Here is a 10,715-nt window from a genome sequence, read left to right as displayed (position 1 = left end):
GAGATATCCCAGTTGTTGATTCTTTCTGCTAGTTCCCGTGCTACTGAGGATTTGTTCATAAAGTCTAATTTAAATAAGGTCAGTATTGGTTCACAGTAACATTGGGCATGATGCATTGTGTGATGCATACTGGACTTAGTTCAAAACTGATTTCTTGAATACTCCTAATTCCTATATCGGTGGCAACCAAAAGTCTTTGAACTAACTCCCAGTTGTTGATTCTTTCTGCTAGTTCCCGTGCTACTGAGGATTTGTTCATAAAGTCTAATTTAAATAAGGTCAGTATTGGTTCACAGTAACATTGGGCATGATGCATTGTGTGATGCATACTGGACTTAGTTCAAAACTGATTTCTTGAATACTCCTAATTCCTATATCGGTGGCAACCAAAAGTCTTTGAACTAACTCAACTATGAAAATTGGCTAAGTGAGTGACATTCTTTACAGATTAGATCTCTCTTTCCTGGAACTGTGTTTGTTTTACAGTTCAGGTAAAGCTTTAGTGGTTGTGGTATCAGAATAAAGACTCCAGAAGATGTCTGTATGTTAACCACGGGAACTCTTGACTATGTTTGTTCACATGGAAAAGGGAAATTAGGGTTTCAGACTGATTAAAATTGTCAATAGGCTGACTTTAAAATAGGAAGATTGTCCTAGGCTGCATCCAGTCAGTGCAATGTGAACAGAAGGGCCCATCCATGTGGAAGAGATAAAAAGAGTAGGTCAGAGTAATGGGATGTGATGTGGTAACGATGAACTAATTCACTGCTACTGGCCTGAGAATGGAGCAAGAACCAAGAAAGGTAAGTGTTGACTTGAAACTGGAAAGGACAATGAAATGAATTCTCCCCCAGAATCTCCAGAAAGAATGAATCTCTCCCAAAATTTGGATTTTAACTCAGAGACTCACTGTGGGCTTTTGAACCATGAAACTATAAAATAGTGCATGTCTTGTTAAGCTACAAAGTGTGTGGTAATTTGCTCTAACAACCATAGAAAAACAAACACAGTGGTCTGTCCATCTGAGTTCTATGGAGCCTACCCTCTCTCCGCCCATGCCGAGTTTTCCTGCAGGTTTAATCCTTCTGATTTAGCATGCTAGCTCTGCAGTCTTCTCCAGGAAACACATTCTCTTTCTTCTTTAGGTACCGCTGGCCCTTTGCCATCCAGGAGTCCTGCTACCCTCACTAAAACCAGGAAGCTCACTCCAAATGCAACAAATATCAACTACTTCTCTGAAAAAAAAAAAATTCACTGAAACCCTTTCCAAAATTCTGGTTCCTTTTCTCACCCACGGGTTCCTCAAAATGTTGACGTAGAAAGTATACTGCAGATACGGAGGAGAAATTATTGGGAGGGACGGGTCATTTCTTAACTCCCTCACTCTTTGGGTTTTTTCTTGAGCATTTTACTAAGAAGTTTGTTGCTGCAACAAGATTTGGCTAATACCAGCTTTGAATTCAGGTATCAATGCATGAACGCATTAATGAAATATCATGTGACGTGTTGGTATAGGTACATATTGCTTAACATCAAACATACCTATCTCCTATGTATGATTTCTTTGATTCTAACTCTCAAAAATGCAACTGAAGATATTTTCCTAGTGTATGCTCTATTCCAGTCCCTCAGCAAATTTCCTCTCTTTAAGTTGTTTGATGGGAATTCGTTCAAAATTAATCTATTCTGCTACAATAATATGCTTTGATTCTGGGTATGACAACACATTTTAAATTCAGAAAGACAGCACAGGTTGCTGCTTAAAATAATCAGACAATTAGCTTTCTGTTGAAACAAAATTTCTCTGGAAAGGCTAATGGTGTCCATTTCACATCACTTTTAAAGCTGAGAATTTTGCATTCTTTATTCTACTGTACAGTGCATCTACTTGTGTTATTTTACTCCTAGGTGAAAGAATATAGTTACAACCTTGTCGCTATTATTCTATCTTCCTGCAAGTTATTTATTAACACTTAAACTTAATTATCTTTGCACTTAGACCAATACTCATTATCATCTGTACCTTCTATTCTCTGACTCTTGAACTCATAAGCTGTTTAATATATTTATGGCCACCAGACGTATACACTCTATTAGACCACTAAATTCGAGTTAGATATTTCAAACTGTATTTTGAACCAGACTTAAAGTTCTCATCTTTTTCTAAAAATATTTTAAATCTTATTTTAAAAATCACATTACTTCAATTTAAAGAATTTTAAAGATTAACTTCTAGTTCAAATCCTCCTTAAAGATATATTTCCTCAAGAGAAGAAAGACCAGCCTTAAAGAATTTTTTTTTCTTTTTTCTTTTTTCTAAATGATGCTGTTTTGGAAAGTTCAGTGGTGAAAATGTGTCAATGGACGAACAGTTGCTCCAGGAGAAGGCGTACTTCACGTTCTGCTAGAAGCAGCTACTCCACGATAAACAGAGCAGGGCTCATGCCTCTGGTTTCTGTACTAGATAGGAAATCTGATTGACATCTAGCGAGAGTTGATCAGACTGTGTTTTTTTTTGGTTGTTTTGTTTTGTTTGTTTTTTCTGTTGCCGTTGGTTTCTTAATATAGCCTATAATATGGCTATTTATATTAGACTAAAGAGCCTGATCATTATGCCCTTCACATAGCAGTGGTGTTTCAGCTGGTATTAATTTTGTTGTCAAAGATACAGCTGTTGGTGGAAATATTTTGAATTTTTAGTACCATCTGGTCTGCTGAAGGAAGAAACAGAGCTCTGAGGGTTGGCATCAATCCACTTTCTAAGTGGGTAATACTGGTGCTTTGAAAAAGGGTCTGTCAAAATGGTGGATGAGAGAGTCATTAATCTGTACTGTTTTCATCCTTGTATCGTACCACAAATGTAGCGACAGGCCAATTAAAATAAACATATTTAGTATGTGTGCACGTTAAGTTTTTAGTAGACTATTTGATTACTTATATACAATATTAGCATTATTAATCTTTGTGCCTTGAAACTTACATGTCACAGCAAAACAATAAAATGAAAGGAGAGAAAAAATGTATCAAGTTCTCAATCTGACAAATTAATACTCAGAAAAGGAGTTAAATAGGTTTACCATTCATCACTTTTTCAAAATTTAATTTATTTTTCCAACTGATACATAAAAATTTAAAAATTATACACATTAATGGAATACCATGTGATGTTTTAGAACATGCATATATTGTTTAATGTTTAATCAGATGAGCATATCTATCTCCTCAAGCTTTTATAATTTCTTTATGGTAAAATCAAAATCCTTCAAGCTTTTTGAGATATGCAGTGCATCTTTTTATCTATAGTCATCCCACTGTCCCATAGCAGACTAGAATATATTCCTATGTAACTGGAACTTCCTCCAAAGCTATTTATCATCAGATATCTTATTCAGATGATCCCTGAACTCATGGCTTCTCCCCAAAATAGATATTCATTGAGTTGGTGTAAATTAAAAACATGCAATCAATTATAATAGGATTATTTTGCTTCAAAGATTTGGGATTTTATGGAGAGGGATGCTTGTTTTTTTTAGCCCTGAAAGTTCCTCAAACTTTAAAATATAGTAGGACACAAATCTATGCAGATTAATAAAATATTTTATTCATGTACAATACCATCACAATAAATGTAGAGAAATAACAGAAAATGTATTTGCCAGAAATCCGTATTCAAAAGAATATAAATGGCAGGGGGTGATGGGAATCAGGACCCCAAAAATATACCACTATGCATTTGAGAAAACAGCTGAAGCAGGAAGATTTCTGTTACCTTCCCCTTCCCCCCTGAAGCAGGCATTTGCAGAATTCTCTGACCTTCCTCTGAAATGAACCATAAGACTCCCCTATGAGAGATACCCACCTTCTACCTTGTGGAAAGAAACATCCTTATCTCAAAAGACACAGAGATACGAGAAGAATCTGAACAGGTTTACTAAGTTCCCCCAGTTTACTACCATTAGATCCCACCCCCTTTTATGCAATCATATTTCGCCATGATTATCCACTTCTTCATCAAACTAAGCATAAAAATACACAGGTTTCTTTGAATCTTCGTTTTCTTATGAACTTTCACATGTCACATATAATCTATTAAGAATTGTATGTGTTTTTTCTTGTTAATTTGTCTTTTTAAATAAATATCTCGGCCATGAACCTAACAATTGGTGAGGAAAAGAAATCTTTTCTCCCCTGTTAGGGTGAGAAACACCTACAATAAAGATGCTTAAATATTGGCAAATTCTTCCTAAAGTGATCTCTAAGATAACTGTATTGACTATTGTCTACAAGGTAGGATATGATTTGAGGGTAAGGAGATGAATATCTAGAGAGACAAACAGTATGAATAATGATGACTTATTTCTGTCTATTCCACATGAAACATTGATCCTCTTTTCCAAATAAATGATGAAAATTTCCCTAAAGAATATCATCTTTAAAAACAAAAAGTGATGGATTTTCCATGGTAACTTCACGCTTAAAATAACCCAAAGTTGGGAGGTATTACATAAATGGTAAAGTTTTCATACAAATTCCTATAAGCTAAAGGGTACATGGGAAACCTAATATGTTGCTAAGGTTTCCAGGAATGTTGGAATTTATTCAACTGATCAAATAGGCTGAATAAATGAAAAACTGTCAGAGATGAGGTAACATTTCAGCTCACTAAGGTAAGTAATTTTAGTGAGATGAGATGTTCCAAAAGGAAGAAAATATTAGTTGAGACTCAAACAGAAGAATGATCAAGGTGTTTGAGATGGAGCTGGAAGTCCAATGTCATTGAGCTATAAAGTCCTTGTAAGATAATAGTGGGAAGATTCCAAAGGTGAAACATAAGCAGAAAACAGAAAGACTTAAATTGTTAAGTTTGACTATTATAAAACTCTGAAAGTTTGGGGTGGTATACAAATGGCATGGCCACAGACGGAAGGACTTATGTTGGCCGAGGATAACGACAGAATAGAAGGGATAGGTAGAATAGGTAGCTACTGCAATTATGGCTCAAGAACTGAGAATAAATTTAAAAACTGAAAACGGACACAGAGACAAATATAAGCTGTATTTTGGTGACAGAAGTCATAAGACTTCGCAACAGAGCAGCTATTGGAACTGTAGCAAAATACAGGAGTTCAAAGAATGATGGAAAGCTTTACAGTATTACCTAGAATAAGAAATCGGAAAACGAAATTGTCAGGGAAAACACGTTGAGGAGATGCCATGGTGAGCAGAGTTTGGTACATGTGAATTGACTTAAATACAATAATACAATTAACAGATGCAATATATTTAATATAATTCTCCTCTTTGCAGCGGTCTTGGTGGAGAAGCATCTTGGTGAAATAGTAATGACTTCCACTCAGCGAGCAGCTGTCATACTCCAGCCGTGGTGCAGGATGCTCTCTGTACATGTCCTCCCTCTACACAAACAGAACACAGGTGTTCGCCCAGACCTATTTTGGGACAATGAAAAGGAAGTTATATAGGTTAATCTGATCGAGGTAGTACAACAATAGGGAGAGAAATGTAGAATTTGAATCTACTTCTGACTGACTTCACTAAACAGAAGAGCGGGAATGGGATGGAAAGAGGAGAAGTTTATACTATGGAGGAGCATTTGACTTCAGAAGAGTACTTTATCTTTCTGGGCTGGAAATTAAGATGGAAACAAGAGGGACTGAGAAATCTTCCTCAAAGACAGATTTGTTCTATTCGGTTAAGATAACATATGCCACAGTGCTCTGATTGATGGCCAGCAAATTTCCTGTTTTACAATGATTCTAGGACACAACTGATTTCATAAACATTAAATCCTGAAAAAATAGGCATTTTAGAATTGAGACTCTATTATATGATATGAGGTCAGTTATCGCATAGAGATTGAGATTTTTCTATAGTTTCCTCCTATTCCTGACTTAATAGATTTTTTTCCCCCTTTTTAAAATAGAAATGGGAATGGGCAGGGGATTTAGCTCAGTGGTTCTGACACCTGCCTTACAAGCTCAAGGTCCTGAGTTTAATAATCCCCGGTACAAAAACAAGAATAATAATAATAATAAATAAAAAATAAAATAGAAATGGGAAAACATATTGGATTGAATTAAATAATTTTTCTTCTGGATCTTAGATAATAACGTGGCTATTCTTTTATTCTTTTACTTCACTTACAGTCAGTAGCTCTTTGTGGTGTTTCCATCACACCTGCTCCTACACAGCTTCTAATGCTCTGTGCTTGCCCGGCTCCACCACTGTCACCTCCCACCCAAATCTACTACTGGCCTGGAACACCTTCCTGCTGTTTCACAAAAACTCTCTAAATTTCATCGCTTGTGGTGAGTTGAAAGTGTAATTCACTCTGTTTTTAAACCCTTCCATAGTCTCTCGCTGTACTTTAGATAAAGACTAAAATCCATAAAATAACCCAGATTAAAGTCTGTGAGACCTATGTCCTGCCAATCTGAGAGTCAGGCAAAGACAATGGGTATATGAAAACCTTTGGGGCTGCCTTCTCCATTCAGGGTCATGAAGGCTAGACACATCAGTGGGCTGAAGAAGCACACAGTTGCTATACGTCTCATGGGGGTTTGACACACTGTTTTTTGATTATTCTTATTTCATAGGGTTGATACAAGTTTTGGTCTTTTCTGTATATGCAAACAGATATTTTTCCTGGCAGTCTAGGGAAAGAAGTTAAGGTTGGGAGTAGGACCGATGAACCAATATTTCTGATTTGCCATATTAATTTAGAAATCATCATTGTAGCTTCAAAGGCTGTGGTAGATTTCAATCTTTGATGAGCATGCATTAAAACGCACTCAAAGAAAAGCAGCTGAGATAATGGTTTTAGGGGAGTTAACTTTCTTCTCTCACCTTATTTATCTCTAGGTTTTTGTTTTTGTTCAAGAGTCAAATTCAAGCCTTCAGGGTACAGACTGGAGGGAATCATATTTCAGAAACAAACCAATGTAAAGGCTTTACTAACTGTGCCTGTATATATCAAACTTTACAGTTCAGTTGTATAAACAAGGATATTATGGATTCAGGTTATTATAGTTTATTACACAGCTTACATCTAACTTGAACTCAAAACATGAAAGCATCTCATTTTTAATGTGGAAATATTTACAATCTGCACGTTTAAAGATGTTTACTTTGCTCCGTGTTCAAGCTATTTTCTGAGGTTTAAAATCACCAGAACATAAAAGTAAACTACAAAAGAGAAACACAACTGAGAAACCCAAGGAAATGAGGCGAGAGAAGAGGGCTAGAAAAGTTCAAACCAAAGTTTGAACATATTTTGGAGAGAAATACAACATTGAACTGAATTCAACACAAAGAGGCCAGAAAGACATGGGATTCATTCACACATTCTTTCATTCGTTCATCCATCCATCGACTGGGCATCACTTTCTCAGGAAAGCTACCAATCTTGCACTTTTTGTCGCTGGGAAGAGCTATGCAATATCCTGTTTGACAATACACAGTTCCCCAAACTTCCTCCTTCTCCTCTTAATTGTATTTCTTGTGGTGCCCCCAATTATTCTAGTTTCCTGTCATCATTTAAACTAAGAAGTACAAGTATGTTGATTTGTTCCACTAGAATTTGACTGCCATAACTCAAAGAAATCACTCTCATAATGCTTCTTATAGGCACCGCAGCAGGTCAGAGGGATTCCTGAGGCCTGCAGCCTCCATGGGCCCCTTAGTTTATTCGCATAAGCAATCACATAAATAGGCTATGGAACCCAGAGCCCCATGTTAAAATTTCTGTTCTATTGTAGGGGTAGAGCAAGTGAATCTATGGGGAGACAGTGTTCTAGAGGACCAGCTAAGCCAAGGTATTTCTCTCCCTACATCCACAATGACTGATTACTGTAGACACTGTATAATTTAAGGGGAATTATGGATGATTCTCCCTTCTGCTGCCTCAAATATAACAACCAATCTTACCATTCTTCCCCAACTAGTTTGTGACTAATTCAAATCTGCAACTAAAGTTTCATTCATTGTGCAGTGAAAATTCAAATCCAGATTTTAAATTTGTAAGAACCTGAGAAAGACAACACATTAGATTACTATCAATCACCAGAGGAGTATTGTGAGAAAAATAGGATCCTGGAATAGGGTTTGGAACTAAGGTACAAAGAGAGAAGGAAAAAAGTTCAGCGCAGACTATGTCTCCAAGTTCTTTTCTGAAATGTCTGTGTTTCAAAACTTTGAGCCAACTTCATATGGAATAAAATGTTTATAGATATTTAGGTTCAACAGAGACCACTCAAGAACAAAAAATTGTGTGTGAAGTCAAGAGGAGAGGATGCAACAAGGAGGAAAAAAAATGGCAGTGCCTGGTATTGCATAAAAGTACACATATTTGAATTGTGCTACCCACCAAATCACTCTGCCTTTTAATGCCAGAAAAATGAAAAGACCCCTCCAGATAGTCAACACAGAAGATCTTTGTAACATATTGTAAGAAGCTTCAGACAGGGACCAGAGACAGAAAAATAAATATAGAAGTTTAAGTGAAGTCGGTTTTATCCAGGGACATCAGCTCAGCAGGGATGAGACATGAAACAGGCCTACAGTTCAAACACACCACTGAGTATTCCAGACTATTTCCTGGAGTGAGCTTCTTTATTATAAATACTTTAGAAATACAAATATACATACCTTTTGCTAATGTCACTTTATTTCTGGACTCTGCTTTACAAAGACTCTGAAACCACGATGTGTTTGGTTAGAAAGAATACTTTTTGAGGTATAATGAGCATAATAGCTAATGGGAACGTGCTTTAAAATTCCATACAGGGATGAAACTATACTATAAAATGGGGGCAAAACAGTGGCATGGGTGTTATCTGTTCTTTTAAGAAAAAAGATGTTAATGTATGAGGTATTTTCTTCCAAACTACAACCTTGTTATACAGGTTTAGTTGCAGTGTTGGCACATCACAATAAATAAGTGGGTTTGGGGTTGCAGTTTGGACACGTCTCTAAAAGGTTCACCATCACTGCTGTAAGAAATGTTTTTTTAATTAATGAGCCATTTTAATTTTTCATGTTTTGCACATAGAGAAATCCTTCACAAATTAAGGGAATAGGGAAAACAGACAGATGTAGTTAAGTAGCAGCTTGGAACCCATTCTTAACTGGATAAAATTGGACTGGATTAACAAATGAATCATTAGCTTAATGATCATGATGAATGATTGCAATGATCTCTTGCATTTATGGTAGATGGCATAAAGATAATTTTAAAAGCTTTAATTTTGTTACACAGAGATAAATATTCTTAGTATTTTAATACATTTTTTCCTATTTTTTTCCTGTACTTCTGAATATATAGCTGGTTTTCTGGTTTACTTGGTAATTTCTTTTCAATTTGCAAATAATCTTGGTTTGGACACAAAATGTTTAAAATGTTGAGTCGGTTAGGGGAATGTAATAACTGAGAAGATATTTGATCATATTTAGTAAATAATTATGAATTTTTAATATAATAATGTTATTTAAATTACATTTAGAGATAAGTGATTATTGGTTATGGAAATTATATTATTCCTTGGATTTGTTTAAAATTACCTAGAGCAGGATGATGATATAGGCTGTGAGTTAGTAATTATTGAAGTTGAGTGATGATAAGGTTTATTACACTATTCTTTAATAAATAGTTTTAAAGGGCCAGGGTTTTAGCTCAGTGGTTCAGTGGCCTGCCTTGCAAGCGCTAGGACCCAAGTTCAATCCCCGGTATGCAGAAACAAAAAAAACAAAACAATAAAAAGTTTTAAATATTTTAAGTCACATAGGCTATGATTTGTGGCTATATATCCATAAACACTTCTATTTGACTTCACTAATGATACTGCTTAGATTTTCTATATTCTTTCCTTTTTGTCAGTTTGGAAGACATGTAATATCACTCAAAATAATTGTGTTTGGTTTTTTCCTAAAGATTTATTTCCACAATTGTCTTTTTTTTTTGTTGTTTGCTTGATAATTCTTGAGTATATCTTAATTGTTATGATTGTTGTTTAGCATTCTTTGGTTTTCCGGGGGGAGATCTTAAGCAAACAGTATTTTTATAAACTATCTTTTCACTAATTCCGGAATAAAATGGACTGATGTTTTTCATAACTTCTATGTTTTTATCTTGAGTTTGTTTTTTTTTTTCTCACTGGTATGCATGTATAGATGGATTCAGAAAAACACAAATGTACATACAACATATGAATCATTTTTATTTTCTTTTAAACTCTGCAGGAATGTGCTAATTATATTTTAGTTCTATTATCCATAAAAATTAAGCACTATGAAAACATTCCTTAACCTTGTTTCTATATGTTTGAAAGACAAGAATGAAAAAGTTTAGCTTAATTCCACCTTATATGAGATGAAAAATTCAGCATTTTTTTAGTCTCCCAGCTATATCTTGCCCCTTTACCATTATTTGCCACTGAACCATTATTTACCACTGAAATGTGAGGCTTGACTTCGAAAAAATTGTTATTAAATTGTTTAAGTAAAACAGCTCCTCTTTCAGGTTGTTTTAATTCACAATTAATGTCTGTAGAATGTACAATAACCAAAATATTTAAATAACATGTTTTAGTAATTTTAGTGTTTATGATATCTGTTTTACATGAAACATAATATGTATTTTGTGAAGTATTATATTATAAAATTCAAAATTCCAATCCACCTTTATTATGTTGATTCCTATA

The 10,715-nt window shown here is 35.0% G+C and overlaps 1 long non-coding RNA gene across 1 annotated transcript; it reads left to right on the top strand.

Annotated features, from left to right (window-relative positions):
* Positions 1-5,356: 5,356 nt before the first annotated feature.
* LOC104873978 lies at positions 5,357-8,741 on the top strand. Its single transcript, XR_783617.2, has 3 exons — positions 5,357-5,433; positions 6,165-6,326; positions 7,776-8,741. It is a non-coding gene; the product is annotated as an uncharacterized LOC104873978 (long non-coding RNA).
* Positions 8,742-10,715: the final 1,974 nt, after the last annotated feature.

The sequence above is a fragment of the Fukomys damarensis genome, unplaced genomic scaffold (assembly GCF_012274545.1).
Source record: "Fukomys damarensis isolate Sample0158 unplaced genomic scaffold, DMR_v1.0_HiC HiC_scaffold_15, whole genome shotgun sequence".
Taxonomy (NCBI): Eukaryota; Metazoa; Chordata; class Mammalia; order Rodentia; family Bathyergidae; genus Fukomys; species Fukomys damarensis.
This window is presented reverse-complemented; position numbering and strand designations above follow the sequence as displayed.